This window comes from Podarcis melisellensis (genome assembly GCF_964234715.1).
Source record: "Podarcis melisellensis genome assembly, chromosome: 3".
In the NCBI taxonomy this organism is placed as follows: domain Eukaryota; kingdom Metazoa; phylum Chordata; class Lepidosauria; order Squamata; family Lacertidae; genus Podarcis; species Podarcis melisellensis.
In genome coordinates this window covers 105,901,285-105,916,499 of record NC_138530.1, presented here as the reverse complement: position 1 = coordinate 105,916,499, position 15,215 = coordinate 105,901,285, and the positions used below count along the sequence as shown (strand labels likewise).

Sequence of the window (15,215 nt, the reverse complement as noted above, 5' to 3'; positions counted from 1 at the left end):
CAGCAAATTGATATGGGAGAGGGCAGCCAGCCAGCCAGGAGCAGAATCAGGATGCTAAATTAACAGGCAACTGAGTATCTTGCCATTTCCCAGAAAGATGAAAGTTCTGTGTATAAATCTGTGGTATAATCTCAGCATTCTTGGTCTAGCCAAAAGTAAGGTAAAGGTAAACCTGCCCGTATGGGCCAGTCGTGTCCAACTCTAGGGTTGTGCGCCCATCTCACTTAAGAGGCCGGGGGCCAGCGCTGTCCGGAGTCACTTCCGGGTCACGTGGCCAGCGTGACGAAGCTGCTCTGGCGAGCCAGCACCAGCGCAGCACACGGAAACGCTGTTTACCTTCCTGCTATAAAGCGGTACCTACTTATCTACTTGCACTTAGGGGTGCTTTCGAACTGCTAGGTGGGCAGGAGCTGGGACCGAAAGACGGGAGCTCACCCTGCCGCGGGGATTCGAACCGCCGACCATGCGATTGGTAAGCCCTAGGCACTGAGGTTTTACCCACAGTGCCACCCGCGTCCCTAGCCAAAAGTAATTGCTGCTTATACTGTTGCAACTGAGCAGCAACCTGAATTGACAGCTGTGTAAGCTAAGCCGTATGGGGTTTATTGAAAAATCTAGAGGTTTTAGTATAAACACTTACAAAGTCAGGGCTCGTTAATCAATTTTCTAATCAAGGAAGCAGAGATAACAAGTGATCATCTGGAGCAGCAAGTATTTTCATAAACTGCAGCAATTAGCAATGTGGCTCTCACAGACAAATGGGGAGCAGAATCTCCCACTCAGGTGAGCTCTGAGCATATCCCACATGACATTCAATCACATGTGAAATGTTTCACTGCTAATGCACAAAATTTGAGTTTGTAGTTGTCTGTGCTCTTGAGAATTTGCAGGGATCAAGCTCTAGTTACACTTTTAGACTTTCGTAGCAGCAAAATTTTCTGGGAGGGTAGCAGTCCCTTTGCTCCCACCAAGGTGCTTTGCAGGTAATGATATATGCAGCTACAAATGGTTGCTGAGGGAAAACTGGTGGACAGCAGAGGCATTGTCTTAGAAGTATGTGGCATGCGATGCTAACTTTCTGTGGGAAAGGGGTCAGAAGGCTGTGGGCTGCAGAATCAGAAGCCCATGAGTGTCAGGGGTAAGAAGCTGCCTGTTCTTAATGCAGACAAATTAGAGCTTTAAGCGACAAAACCGATATTTCTTTGGGGATGTCTTACCAAACAAATAAGCCTTGGAGTGGGGTAGGGGGCTTGTGTGCTTCCCAGCTGCCATCAACATACAGAAACTATGGAAAGCCTGATTCACACAGGGCAAGGGTTGTTCTCTAGAAGACTATTGCCCTACTTCAGGCATTACCTAGTCTTGCAAAGTAAACACCACAGGGAAAAGAGTATAATGGTTTCACCTACCCCAATCATTGTTCCAGTTTCCCTCCATAAATTGGAATGCAATCTTCTGAACTGGGGAGCCTCCACAAGTAAACAATGTTCTTTGCTTCCCTCCAAATTAGGTTGCTCTCCAAATTAGGGTAAGTGATCAAAATGGTGACCTAGGGAGGCAGAGCTAGCATACTTTTCCTCTTGACTAAAGCATGCCTGAAGTGGGGAACCCACTTTGCTACTCCAATGGCCGGGTGGGTGAGGTGATCAGCCTGCAGTGCAGCTTTGCAATGCCTGCCCCTTACAAGGCTTTCTTAGATTTGCCACTTGGCCATGATAACAAGGAGGTGCAGGGATCTTGGCTGCTGCTTAACAATAAGGGAGGGGAAGTGGATGTTATTCTAAAGCAGCAATGCGGCAGCAAGCAAAGGCTATAGCAGCCAAGTCTGCTGCTTGTGGCTGGAAAGCCAAACAGGAAGTTTGTGACTGTTGCCATGGGAATAAAGGGGCAGTCCATTCTGTACTGAGCACCGGATGTTAGCTCAGTGGGTTTGTCATATGACCTGTGCTGGAAGTACATGGGTGGAGTTTATTCTAACTGCTGATGAGTGCAGACATGTTTTCTCTGTACTGAAGTAAAAGACAGGAATAAAAGATGTAAATAGATTTCTGTCTGCTTCTTTCCCCTCCCTGGGGACACCAAAGGGGAGAGAGGAGCAGTTGGTGTGTTTTCCTCACAGCCTGAGGAAAATCGCCGGAACGGACCTCGCGTATGTTTTATCCTGCCGGGAGTCGCCGGAGGGAGGTCTAAAGAATTCAGCCGGTGCCTGAACAGATAGGCACATACCTCAAGACGGGCCAGAATTTCCAACAGTGGAAAGTGGAAATAAGCTAGGATTGCTTTTAAGCAGAATTTGTTTCCTAACTTGGGGAGGCAAAAGTATATATGAGGAAATGGTCCATTGAAATTCTGATATATGTGTAAATTGTAGAGAGAGAACCGTTAGAACAATATAATAAATGAATGAAAAAAGATCAATGTTTTAATCACTATTTATTTCTTACACTTATATTCCATCTGTAAGGGCTTCAAGATGAGATATATGGTTCTGTCCCTCCCATTTTTGTCATCACAACAACCTTGTGAGGTATGTTAGACTGAGAAATGGTGGCTAGTCCAAGCTTATCCAATGAGCGTCATGTTCTCCCAAACCCTAGTCAAACAATGAGAGTGAAATAAAAGATTAGGCTGTGATAAATCTTAAGTGTTTGTAAATTGAGTCTACATTACATTCAGGTTATTATTGTTTTAGGGTGTTGGTTATTTTGAGTGCCAAATCGAAACATTTCAGCCTCAGTTATGTTATTTGTATGTTTCACTGTTTAATGTTAGGGAAATGTAAAGAATGTTTTAAATTGAAGTGAAATTGCATCTAACTTATTTCTAACGATATGTTATATGTTAACTACATGTGGATCATAACTACTGTGTATTGTTTGTTGTAATAGTTCCCATGTAATGGAAGTGAATATTGCAAAAAATAAAATTATGGCTGCTTGAAAAGAAGAAGAAAATACTCCCGCATTTTAGAATGATTGACAGACTACTGAGAAGTTAAATGTTACACAATGAAATGTATTCACCTCTCCTTTTGACCATTAAGGGGAATGATAAGATGAAAGGGAGAAAACATCAACGGTGGTGTGTGTTACAAACCGCATCATATCCCATCAGCACAGTGGTATGCACCGAGTTCTCTAGGCACCTCAGATCTCTACATGGAAGGGAGTAATGTTGGCAGTGAAGCAGAGGACACAGTATCACATTCATCTAGGCACTTTTATTAGGGCCATGGTCTCCTAGTAACAAAAGCCATACGATGTGGGTCAAAAATTAAACTCTCCTGAAATGAAAGAATTACTCAGTCTGCCCTGTGACCTGATGAAACTTTTGCAGTATCTTTCACCTCTCTCTTGGAGTGTTCAGGCAGATAACTTTTTTAAAATGTCATTTAAACCAATGTGGCAAAAGCCAGTAAGCTTTGTCAAAATGCAAAGGATTACAGTTATAAATTACCATCCACTCAAATCTATAATATGTCACAAATTGCAAAATAGTGCTTGTTTGTCTATTATTGTGGGATATTTGCCCCTCTCTGTTGGATATGTAATGCAATAACTAGCATGCTTATTCAGAAGTAAGTCCCACAGAACCCAGTGGTTCTTATTCTCTAGTAAATAGGAGTAATTTAGGATTGTCGCCTTAATGCCTTCTCCCCCCTTTGCCTTGTTTTTAACTTTTCCCTTGAAAAATCTAGTGATAATGTGTTCATTCCAACTCTCTGTTGTTATGTGGATGGTATTGGTTGCTAGTTGGGTACTGGTAACATGGACTTTCAGCTTTAGTTTCATGATAGCTTCATTTGCATAGACTCCCTGTGACTATTCCAAGGAACAGACAAACCAAGGCATTCATCCAGATGAAGGATAATTGTACATTTTCTGTATAAAGTGATTTGCCATTTTAGAATCTTACCAATTTACTCTTACTCTTAAAAAGGACTGAAATTGCTAAAGTTAAGGTTCATGCCTAAACTTCAACAGCATACCGGCAGTATAGATGTTGTACAATCTCACATTTTGTGCTTGCTACATTTTGCAGGTGAAAAATGTACTCATAATACCATATTCGCACTGCCAAAAGTTCTCCCACACACCACCCCCATTGTACATCACTTGAAAACTCAAGTTAACCCACTCTGTATTATATTGATTTACCTTGCAATATCTGACCCTTCACAGATGTAAAAGCAAAAGTCTTCTCATTAAGAATGAAATGCCTAATTGTAATATGATTTATCACCAGCACTTCAAAATAAGTCTTATCAGCAACAGTGTACAAAATGGTACGTGGTGCTACATGTTACATTTTGTGTTTATGGGCATGCATCTGCATGCATGTGCATTAAAGATGAGATATATTAGCCCTATGCTATTTAACTTGTAGATACCCAGGGAAGAGGCTAAAACCAGAAGCAACATAATTCTAGCACTACACATTAACAATTTTAACAAGGCACTCCCTAGAATGCACCTACAGCAAAATAGGAAAATAACTGCTTTACCGCAGACAAGAACCAGAGAGCTGGGACTGTCAAGGACAACTGGATTGTATACAAATGCATTATCCATGGCTAGCCTCTGTTGCATTCATTCTTGCTGTTTGCTTACTTATTTATTGCAGGGTAAGCCAGTGTGGTGTGGGACACGGGTGGCACTGTGGGTTAAACCACAGAGCTTAGGACTTGCCGATCAGAAGGTCGGTGGTTCGAATCCCTGCGACAGGGTGAGCTCCCGTTGCTCGGTCCCTGCTCCTGCCAACCTAGCAGTTCGAAAGCACGTCAAAGTGCAAGTAGATAAATAGGTACCGCTCTGGCGGGAAGGTAAACGGTGTTTCCGTGCGCTGCTCTGGTTCGCCAGAAGCGGCTTAGTCATGCTGGCCACATGACCCGGAAGCTGTACGCCGGCTCCCTCGGCCAATAAAGCGAGATGAGCGCCGCAACCCCAGAGTCGGTCACGACTGGATCTAATGGTCAGGGGTCCCTTTACCTTTTAAGCCAGTGTGGTACCCTCCAGAAGTTCTTGGACTATGATTTCCATCAGCCCCTGCCAGCATGTCAAAAGATCAGGGATGATGGGAGCTGTTGTCCAGCAATGACAGGGGGTGGCACCATCTTGACTACCCGTGGCTTTATCGCATTGACTCTGAGAGCCTTGTGATACCTGAGCTCTTGATCATCGTTCCAGGCAAAGCTCAACTCTATGGTCTAATTAAACATAGTCTGCTGAATTCTAATAAAGCATGTCAAGACTCAGCCACATAGCCAACCTCAACAGATGAGAAGATCTATTACCTTTCCTTTTGAACACCTATGTAGACTTTGAAAGCTTTCAGTGTTGGAAACAAGTAGCTGATTCAGTGAATAAAAGGCAGCATTCAGCCTGCACTTGCTTTCTGTTTCTTGCCTTGGCTTAGAGTATTCATTACGTTAGTCAAAACATGGCTCCTGAGGAAGTGAATGGTGATTCACAACATTTAGTGGGAACAGGATATTGCTGCAGTCATTTTTATGCCTTGAGTGGCAGGCAGAAACAATTCAAGGGCCAGGTAGACACACCTGGACTTTTGCAGCCATCTCTTTGTTTCTGTTAATCTGGAAATGTAGATTTAACAGATCTGCTAATACCTTTTAATATGTTACCAAATTGATGTTATGTTAGCACCTACATACAATTAGAATGAAAAAGTTTGATAAACAAGACAAGTAGCTCTTTCCCAGCCCTCATTTTCAGATCTATATCAGATTCTGGTACCACCTAGAAATTGCTGCTTGAAGAAAGATGGTCAGACACACAAACTGAATAAAAGAGGCAGCAGTTGCCATGTGCGATACCACTGAGTGACATAGTAATGAGACTTTCATAGGCATCAGATATAGGATATTTCGACTTTCAGCATGTAGGGTATTTTCAATTTTTTGTTGTAAATGAAAGTTAAATTGCCATGATTTTAAGTAAACCTGAGGTTTATCTTGTTACTTGTCATTTATACAGGTAGCAAAACACCAGGAAAGAAATTGCATCTCCTAAGTAATAAAGGGATACCCTATGGAACTGGTATTATGTTATGTGAGGATTGATTTCAGAATGTTCTCTGTTTCAAGTGTTGCTTTGGATAACAAAAAGCTTCAGACCTTTATTTGATGATCTGCCAAACAGAAACCTTCTTTTAAAAGAATATTCTGCTTCAAAGTTTCTCTGTATCCAGGCACCATATTACACTGATTTTGGAAATCCAGCTGAAATTCTAAATGTTCCAAAATACTGTTTGTGGTCAAATCTTGTTTCTGTTCTAACATTGGTATTAACATTTTTAAAACGCTTCATGTTGTTTTAAAGCTGTGAAATCCCTTAGTAGAAGCTTAATAATATAGACTAGTGGCCACCAGTGTGGGGTCTGCAGGAATCACACTACCTGCTCGTACCTTCTGTGGCACCCACAAAAGGTCTCAATAAATAGCCCTTTCAAAAATCCACAATACGCAGGAGACTGTTTGCCTTCCCTGCTCAGTTACTCTTTGCACTGGCTGAGCCTTCCCGTACCTTGAACGTGGTCCTTTAAATATGCATATATTTCACTAGAAGGAGGGATTCGATGTCCATCTTTCCGTCTGTTCTGAATAGAGGACAGGTGAAGAGCTTCTCTCTGTGACCGGACATGGTGCTGACTGATGTAGGTACATCGTCCATCCCCCCCCGCCCATGATCGAGTGACTGACTGATGGGGGCATACCTGCACTGTTTTGTGCTCTGGCCTCTTTATCTGCTGTTTTATATGTGATGTCCCTGCCGCTCCCACTTTGAGCTACATCACACCCTGTCAGCAGCCATTGTGTTACTGACCTCTTTAGCGATTTCCCAAAATTCTAAAAATATGCCTGCTGGCCCCGCAAAAAGGTTGATGTCCCATGATATAGGGTCAAATGCAACATAGCACTAAGGTGAACATCCTGTCAGCTTAAGGTTTTCTCCCCTCCCCCTGCATGTCCCATGTGTTTTAGGGGTTCCACCTACCCTCCGGAACAGATCTGGGGATGGAATGGGAAGTGCGTGCAGGGGGAGTCCTGATGCAGAAACAGAAGTTGTTCTGCCCTTGCAATTATATAGGTGAATACCCTTGCAATTATATAGGTCTTAATATTGCATACAAGTGGCACCTTCAGCAAAACTTTGAGACATTCCATTAATTTCAATGGAAGAATTAAGCATGTCCATAGAAATCTCTGGGATTTAGCTGGATCAGGATCTGAGTTTAGTTTTGATTGTTGTTGTTGGCATCTGTCTGTCTTGGGAAGCAGTGGAAGAGTGCACCTTCAGACCCTGTGTGTCCTAACACTCTCCAAGATTTGAAAGGGGGGGGGAAGGTGCTGGTACTTTGTACCAGTGAGTACCTGCAGAAAACAACAACCACAACCACAACAACAACACCATCCCTTTAAATGCAATTATATGCAATAAAGGTAGATAAATAGTATGGCTGGTGGCTTATTTGCCATTTTATTTGCTTTCACAATATCTCCCAGTTGTAAACTTTGCACAGTATTTTATTTGCCCAGATTTTTTCAGGAAGTTCAGGTCATTATCCAAAACTATTGCAGAAGCTGCTCAAGTTAAACCAGGAGTGGAGAACCTTTGGCCTTCTAGACTGCTGAACAACAACAACTCCCATCAGTCCCAGCAAGCAATTCCAATGTCCATGGATGATGGGAGTTGTAGTTCAGCAGCATCTAGAGGGCCACACCTAAGTTAGATTTTGTTACCTATAGATGCAAACAATCAGTTCAGAGGTCTCAGCATTAGTAGTTCTGTGATCCAGTTAATTATTTGCATAGGTCTGAAAGACCCACAAAATCTCAATAATTTAAGTTATCATGTTTAGGTGTGCAAACCATCAGTTATAAAATGCTACCATTAAGTGAAGGCAAGAGCGTTATCATCAGGTACCAAATTAGGCAATTGAGATTTTTCATAAAACATATCCTCCCATAAAACTAATCCTGCTTTTGTGAATGCTACTGTTATATGATCTTTCTCCCTTGGTCTGAATATTCATTTAATGATAAAAAATGATGCAGTATTGCCCTCCAGAGAGGAATACCTGTGGGAAAGCTTGGATAAAAGTGAGGAAGACTTTCATAGTTTGGAAATTCATCCAGGCCCTTATAATATTTCCCAGACTGTAGTTCTTTTCAAGTAGCCCATCTCAAGTATCATTCGTTTCCACAGTGCCATGCATGATGCACCGATCTTCAAAGCAAATAATCAAGAGGGACTCAAATTGAAGTGTTGCAAGAGTTTTTAGCTGAAGAGTGTTGTTTCATATCAGAAGGGCATGCTTTTATGCTCAGCTCAGGAAGTCTGCTAATCAGTTCAGCAGGTCAGCCTGCTCCAGAATCTCCCTTTATAAGTGGCTACTTAATGAAAAGATTCAAAGCAAGTCTATTTCCCACTACAATGACAACCTGGGATTTGTGCTCGAGTCATAGTGACCAGAACATGGCTGCCTCAAGAGAGTGTCTAGCACATTTATAGTGATGCTAGTAATTGTGTTGTTTGGCAATATAAAAGGGACACAAACCTAGACTATTTGGTGGTTTTGCTCTCTCCCTCCCTCCTAGTATTAGGCTGCAGCTAAGGGGACACTTGATACTTAAAATGCATGCAGTTGATATCAGAGACCTAAAAAGTTCACATATTGCCAGGTGCATATTTGGGGTAGAATACATACATGCAAAATTACTAAACCTCTAATTAGTTTTCCTGCAAGTACCCTATGGGTTCTTGCAATCAGCTGTTTTGACAAGAACTGACGATTATCAAAATAATACAATTGGTTCTTACAGACGTGGGCTGGGATCCAAAGAACGGGATAAGATGTCCCTGTTTTGTTCAGGGTTTTCTCATCTTCCCTGCAAATATCCAAACCCAAATGTTAGGGTGCTCCGAAGTAGCACCCCACAACATACTGCCAAGTGTTTGCGAGTGCAGTGTGTACACATGGATTCTACACCCCAGTAAAAACGTTGGCCTAAAAATAATGAAATATAAAATAATAATAATTAAAATATGCCTTCTGCTTCTGAGAGTTGGTGCATGCAACTGATGTCTCCCAAAGAAACAATGGTGGTATCATAAAGAGCTGGTGCAGGTATAATGTTGACGCCTTCTTAACTATGATTAACATATTGGGAGCTAACTTCCCACCACATCTTTTCTGGAGAGAGAGTGTCTTTGGTGATGTGCATGTTAGTGGCTTGAAACACAGCAAAATTGTTCCCTGCCCACTGCATTTCAAGGCACAGCTTTATGTTTCTGTACACACCAAAGAAAAGGTGAAGATGTCTTCAACTGGTCACATTATCTGGTTTTGTGTTCCTGTGCCTGAATCCCACCTGTACTCTGATTCATGAAGATGTGTGTCTGAAACCTGCACACCTTAGCTTAACCATGGTTTTCAAATCGGATGGAAGCTGATTTGAGGGGAAACTACATCAAACAGTAGTATATCTCAAAGTATTGGAGTCATATGGATTGTGGCTAATGTCATTTGTAATCTGCTTCAAACACCAGTGGCGGGGGCACAATGGAGCTGTATTAAAGGGTAATGTGTAAAGGTAAAGGTAAAGGGACCCCTGACCATTAGGTCCAGTCATGGCCGACTCTGGGGTTGCGGTGCTCATCTCACTTTATTGGCCGAGGGAGCCAGCGTACAGCTTCCGGGTCATGTGGCCAGCATGACTAAGCCTCTTCTGGCGAACCAGAGCAGCACAGGGAAACGCCGTTTACCTTCCTGCCAGAGCAGTATCTATTTATCTACTTGCACTTGGGCGTGCTTTCAAACTGCTAGGTTGGCAGGAGCAGGGACCAAGCAACAGGAGCTCACCCTGTGGCAGGGATTCGAGCCGCCGACCTTCTGATCAGCAAGTCCTAGGCTCTGTGGTTTAACCCACAGTGCCACCTGTGTCACAAGGGGTAATGTGTAAAGGTAAAGGTACCCCTGCCCATACGGGCCAGTCGTGTCCGACTCTAGGGATGTGCGCCCATCTCACTTAAGAGGCCGGGGGCCAGCGCTGTCCGGAGACACTTCCGGGTCATGTGGCCAGCGTGACGAAGCTGCTCTGGCGAGCCAGCACCAGCTCAGCACATGGAAATGCCGTTTACCTTCCCGCTATGAAGCGGTCCCTATTTATCTACTTGCACTTAAGAGTGCTTTTGAACTGCTAGGTGGGCAGGACCTGGGACCGAACGACAGGAGCTTTCCCCGCCGCGGTGATTCGAACCGCCTACCATGCGATCGGCAAGCCCTAGGCGCTGAGGTTTTACCCACAGCGCCACCCACGTCGCCTAGGGTAATGTGTACACAGCCATAATTGTACTAAAGGGTGACATTGGCACTGACCTCACCAACAAATCACACAGACCCCTGTTTAATCATGATCTGAAATAGGAGTTTAATGTAAGCTTTAAGCCAGATGCACCTAGCATTAACTATTGTTGACGACAGTGCCAGAGGTGGTAAAAGATGAATTCCAAAAATCAAAGAAACCCAATTATGATAAATTTTAGGTGTAATCAATAATGGTCATGTGCAGGGCTGACCTCGGTTGGAGAGGATGGGGAACAGTTAAGCACTGAAGGGATGAGCCTTAAGGAGGGCCTGTAATCCTGTGGTCCACTTCTGATCCTTGAATGATGGCTTCTGACATGTCCAAACTAGTCTGGGACTGGCACAGAAGCTGATTTTTCTTCCTATTTTCAGTGCCAGATCATATTCCCACCTGTGATGTTGCAGTGTTGGGTTTAACAGAAACAGGTGGATAAGCAAGTTTAAATGTTGTTAATATATTATTGCAAGTAAAACTCCATGTTGCAAGAAGGCACACAGAGTAAGATGATAAATACAGAAGGGTTTGGGTGCCATACTGTTTTGCTTGCCTTGATTTTTCCATTTCTCCAGGAAGAGGTGTTGAATCTATGTAAGGCTACAGGCAAGCAATTTGCTTTAGATGCTTTGAGAGTCACCATCTGTTGTAGGGAACATCATACATTTCTGAGCTTAGATCGCTGCAGCTAAATAAGGAGGAAAATGAGTTCACAAAGCAATTATTTGGTTTCAAAATGTAATTAAATGTTCGTTTCACATTTCTTCATGCAGTCAGTATATAGCTTGATGAATTGAGGTCATAAATAGCTTGTCTTTAAAAAGAAGCCTTTTAGTTCACTTTTTTGCACTCATGCTTCCAGGTACTTAGGGAATTAAATAAGGTGGGTTCCAGCCCTGCCTTGTTAATGATTGTCTGAGAGAGAATGTATAGTTACTACACGGCCTAACTTAGCAGCTATAAGAATGAGAATATATTGAAGAGGGTGCATATTTGTTTAGTCTGCAATTATAGCTGTATTTGGTTACATTGACGTAACACAGCAGAAAAATCATACTGAGTTCAATTTTATATAGGAACAAAAATGTGTTTTTGCATCCTTCACTGGTTAGCAGTCCCTGAGAAGATCAATGAAAATCTGCCTAATAAATTTAAAGAAAAGAAATAGAATTCATTCCCTATTCAAAACAGTTTAATCAGTTTCTCACACCATAATGAGTTTACAAACAACTCTACCATACCTGTGGTGAAGACTATGTGAATGGAAATGATGCATATTTATTAATGTATTACTTGTGGGAATATAGTCATGGACCCAAAGCCTATATTGGAATTGGTTACATGGAAGAAAATTTGTATGAAAGGCTCATAATCCCAGAAGTAGAATTAAGACGAAATGAATAAGTAATTGAACCAATCTTTGATCATGAGCCTTGATTGTATCTTTACCAACTCTCACACAAACTATATATTGATATTTAGCAGAGCAGTGCGATGTTGCACTGAGAACCACGATGCTGAATTTTCATAACAATGTCGTAGTGCAAATGAAGGATACTTCAAAACAGGTTGGTTAGCATTTGTAAGCAATGTTTTTCTTTTCTTTTTCTTTTATTTATTATATATAATTTTATTATTTTTGTCTTCAAAATTACATATCCAGACTTCAATGTTTGGAAAAGTGCAGTGTGTGTGCTTTCTGCTTCTGATGTAATTATTGTGTGGACATTATAGTTTCACACAGTATAATTATTACAGCTTCTCTGGCATGGAGATATAACATTGAATTAATGAGTCGCTTGCTACAAAAGAGACCTTTGGTTTTAAATGTAGTTCAGTTTACAAACTGACCTCCATTTAATTCCAGGTCTCCACTTCTCATCCTCCCTGCAACAAGATGAATTATGTACCTATCCTCCTCAAGATCAACCGTGTGTTACAATATAGATTACCTTTAAGGCAAAAAGATTTCTGGAAGTAGCAAGGTACATTTGTGAAAATATTTTAGGAAAAATGTGCCGCCTAGGGAATATTATATATCTCTCCTGAGACAGATGGATGCCAACCATGTAGTTTCCTTCACTTGGAATTCAATGAGACTCAGTCACTGCTCTGCCAATACAATGCTGGTTGAGATAATCAAAATGTACAGCTTAATTGGATGTTTTCTTGTGGATATTCATATTGAAGTTACCTAATTACATTTGTTAACAGATGCTTCTGTGTGCAGAATTTTGTTTTTAAAGAACTGTTTATCAAAAACCCCAATCTTAATAACAATGGAGATGTATGGTAACACATTACATCTTTGAATAAATCAAACAGAACCCAATCCAAGAACCCCAAAGTTCAAAAGATGGTATTGGGGGTTGTCAGAATTATTGCACACCACCCCAATCTGTGAGCAAGTGTTTACCCAGGCTTTGTGTTTCCTTTTGGAAATGAGGCATAGTGGAAACTGTGGTGTCTTTATGATGTATGGCTTCCTTACGCATATATGCAACCTGAACTACAATGGAGGGGTTCACAGCATCAATATCCCAAAGGGGTCTTGTTTCTTCTATAGCCACAGCCTTGGATTCAAGCAGAAATCAAACACCATGTTCTACCTCTCTGGCTTCACAGTCTGCAGCGTCTTCCTCTAGGTCACAATTCTAGTTATTGCCCTTGATTTTTTAAATGGCTGCCATCTAGGTTTGGTATAGGAGCAGGAAAATTAATAAAAATAATGAGAAAAAAAGTCAAATTCAGTTCTCTTAAAAGGAAAATTCATATCTTATCAAATGTATGCTGTGTTAAGAAATCATATGGACAAGTTGTGTTCTATTCCATGCATCCTGATCATTCCTCTTCACTCTTCCCCTGGCACAGATAGATAAACAAACCAGGATGTGGATAGCTCCACGTTGCATCCGAATCCAGGATCCTGGTTTGTTCTAGCCTAACAAACCATGATTGCTAGCCAGCATTGTTCTTCATTCATTAATGGTGACTTACTGGCCATGGTTTGTTAGGGCAAAACAAGCCATTTTCCCACGTTCTGACATATTGATAAGCTATCCCTTCCATCTGTACCATGGGAGGGGAAGAGCAGGAGCAACTGGGCAATATGCAGCTCACACACAGTATGATTTATTAAGTCAAGAATGTTGGATTACCATGATATGTAAATGCAGCCTATGAGACAGAGATTTGATATTCTATAAAGAGTCCCTTTCCAAGTAACCTCCCGATTTTAAAGTATTGACCATCACAATTATGCTTGGTGGCCTATAGATCACTTACATAACATTCTTATATTCCCAAAACAAATTCATCTATTGCTGAGCAATTGGACCATTTTGTTGTCCTTGAATTACACTGCCTGTTACCAGCTGTTGTTGCTGACCGTGCACATGAGCAAAATAACGCCATTGTAAAGAGTGAAGAGCTGCTGATATTGCAAATAATCCTACTGCTTTCTGTTGGTAGAATTTAAATGCAATGTGTGAAAGTGTGCTAATAATGAAGGAATTACAGTAGTACCTCGGGTTACAGATGCTTCAGGTTACAGACTCCACTAACCTAGAAGTAGTACCTCGGGTTAAGAACTTTGCTTCAGGATGAGAACAGAAATGGGTGGTGGTGACACGGCAGCAGTGGGAGGCCCCATTAGCTAAAGTGGTACCTCAGGTTAAGAACAGTTTCAGGTTAAGAATGGACCTCCGGAACGAATTAAGACAGAGCTGTTCCACCAGGCCTTTGGCCAGGCCACAGCCTGACTCTAGCCCAATGGTTGCCATTAATTTGATTGGAATTAATTTTATAATGAAATGATTTTAGAATGTTTTATCGTTTTATTGTTGTTAGCCGCTCTGAGCCCGGCTTCGGCTGGGGAGGGCGGGATATAAATAATAATAATAATAATAATAATAATAATAATAATAATAATAATTTATTATTATTAAGTTCTTAACCCGAGGTACCACTGTAATGCGAATCATAAACAAACAAGTGGTTTTCAGACGTCACTTGCAAAGTATGTGTGGAACCTGGTTGCAACCATAGACATGATAGGGAATCTGCAGCTGAATGACAGCGATGATCTCTTTTTAGAGAGACACAGGAGTGATTGGTAGTGCTAAAAGCAGATTGTCCCTTCCAATGTATGCCATTTGCCTGTCATGCTTTGGTTGTGTACTATGTATAATTTAACACCAGAGGATAAATCACTTGCATTTTGTGTGGATGATAATTTGCTTTCAAAATGTTTTGCTTTTATATGGCACCTCAAGCTTCTTCAAAATCACTCATATTGGCGACTTCATAATAAGTACTGTCTAACCTTTTCTGTTAACCTGTTGACACTTAACGTGACGGGAATAGTTATATTGCAAATGGAATATTAATCCACATCACAAAGCCATTCTGTTTCACCACTCTGGCCAAGGTCAGTCTGAGAGAGCTGTCAAAAAGGTTAGCTAGCATGGAACCGTGGACTGTTTCATGCTGTCGTTACTAATGCACATTCTTTGATAAATGCACGACTTCAAGTTTCTAATATAAATCCGGTAGCTTTGCATAGTGCATTGAGGACAAGTGTGCCCAAGCATGTCCATGATGGTTGTGTGATCTTTCTGGGCAGCATCTACTTTTGGAGTTAGATTGTACTTATGAAAATCTTCGTAAATGCGAGTAGATGTTTTCCAGAGGGGATGTGCCAGGCAGCTTGTCACTCTGCCCACATGCGCCTAAGGATAGATATGTTCTGGGGTGCTTACTAATGAGTAGTTGTACATATGAGTAGATGTATCAAGTGCTTGAAGTGCTCATTTGCAGGTAGATACACTTGTGA

General features: G+C 41.6%; 1 protein-coding gene and 1 long non-coding RNA gene across 10 annotated transcripts in view; both read left to right on the top strand.

The window, feature by feature from the left end:
* Positions 1-15,215, top strand: part of MACROD2 (mono-ADP ribosylhydrolase 2) — a 987,478-nt gene that overhangs the window by 333,701 nt on the left and 638,562 nt on the right. The window lies entirely within an intron of this gene.
* Positions 43-4,634, top strand: LOC309367391. 3 transcript variants are annotated; one of them, XR_014167123.1, is made up of 4 exons: positions 48-160; positions 676-783; positions 2,465-2,547; positions 3,962-4,634. It is a non-coding gene; the product is annotated as an uncharacterized lncRNA (long non-coding RNA). The 3 variants fall into 3 exon arrangements; XR_014167124.1 differs by lacking the exon at positions 3,962-4,634 and having other exon boundaries at positions 43-166; positions 2,465-2,816; XR_014167125.1 differs by lacking the exon at positions 3,962-4,634 and having other exon boundaries at positions 2,465-2,814.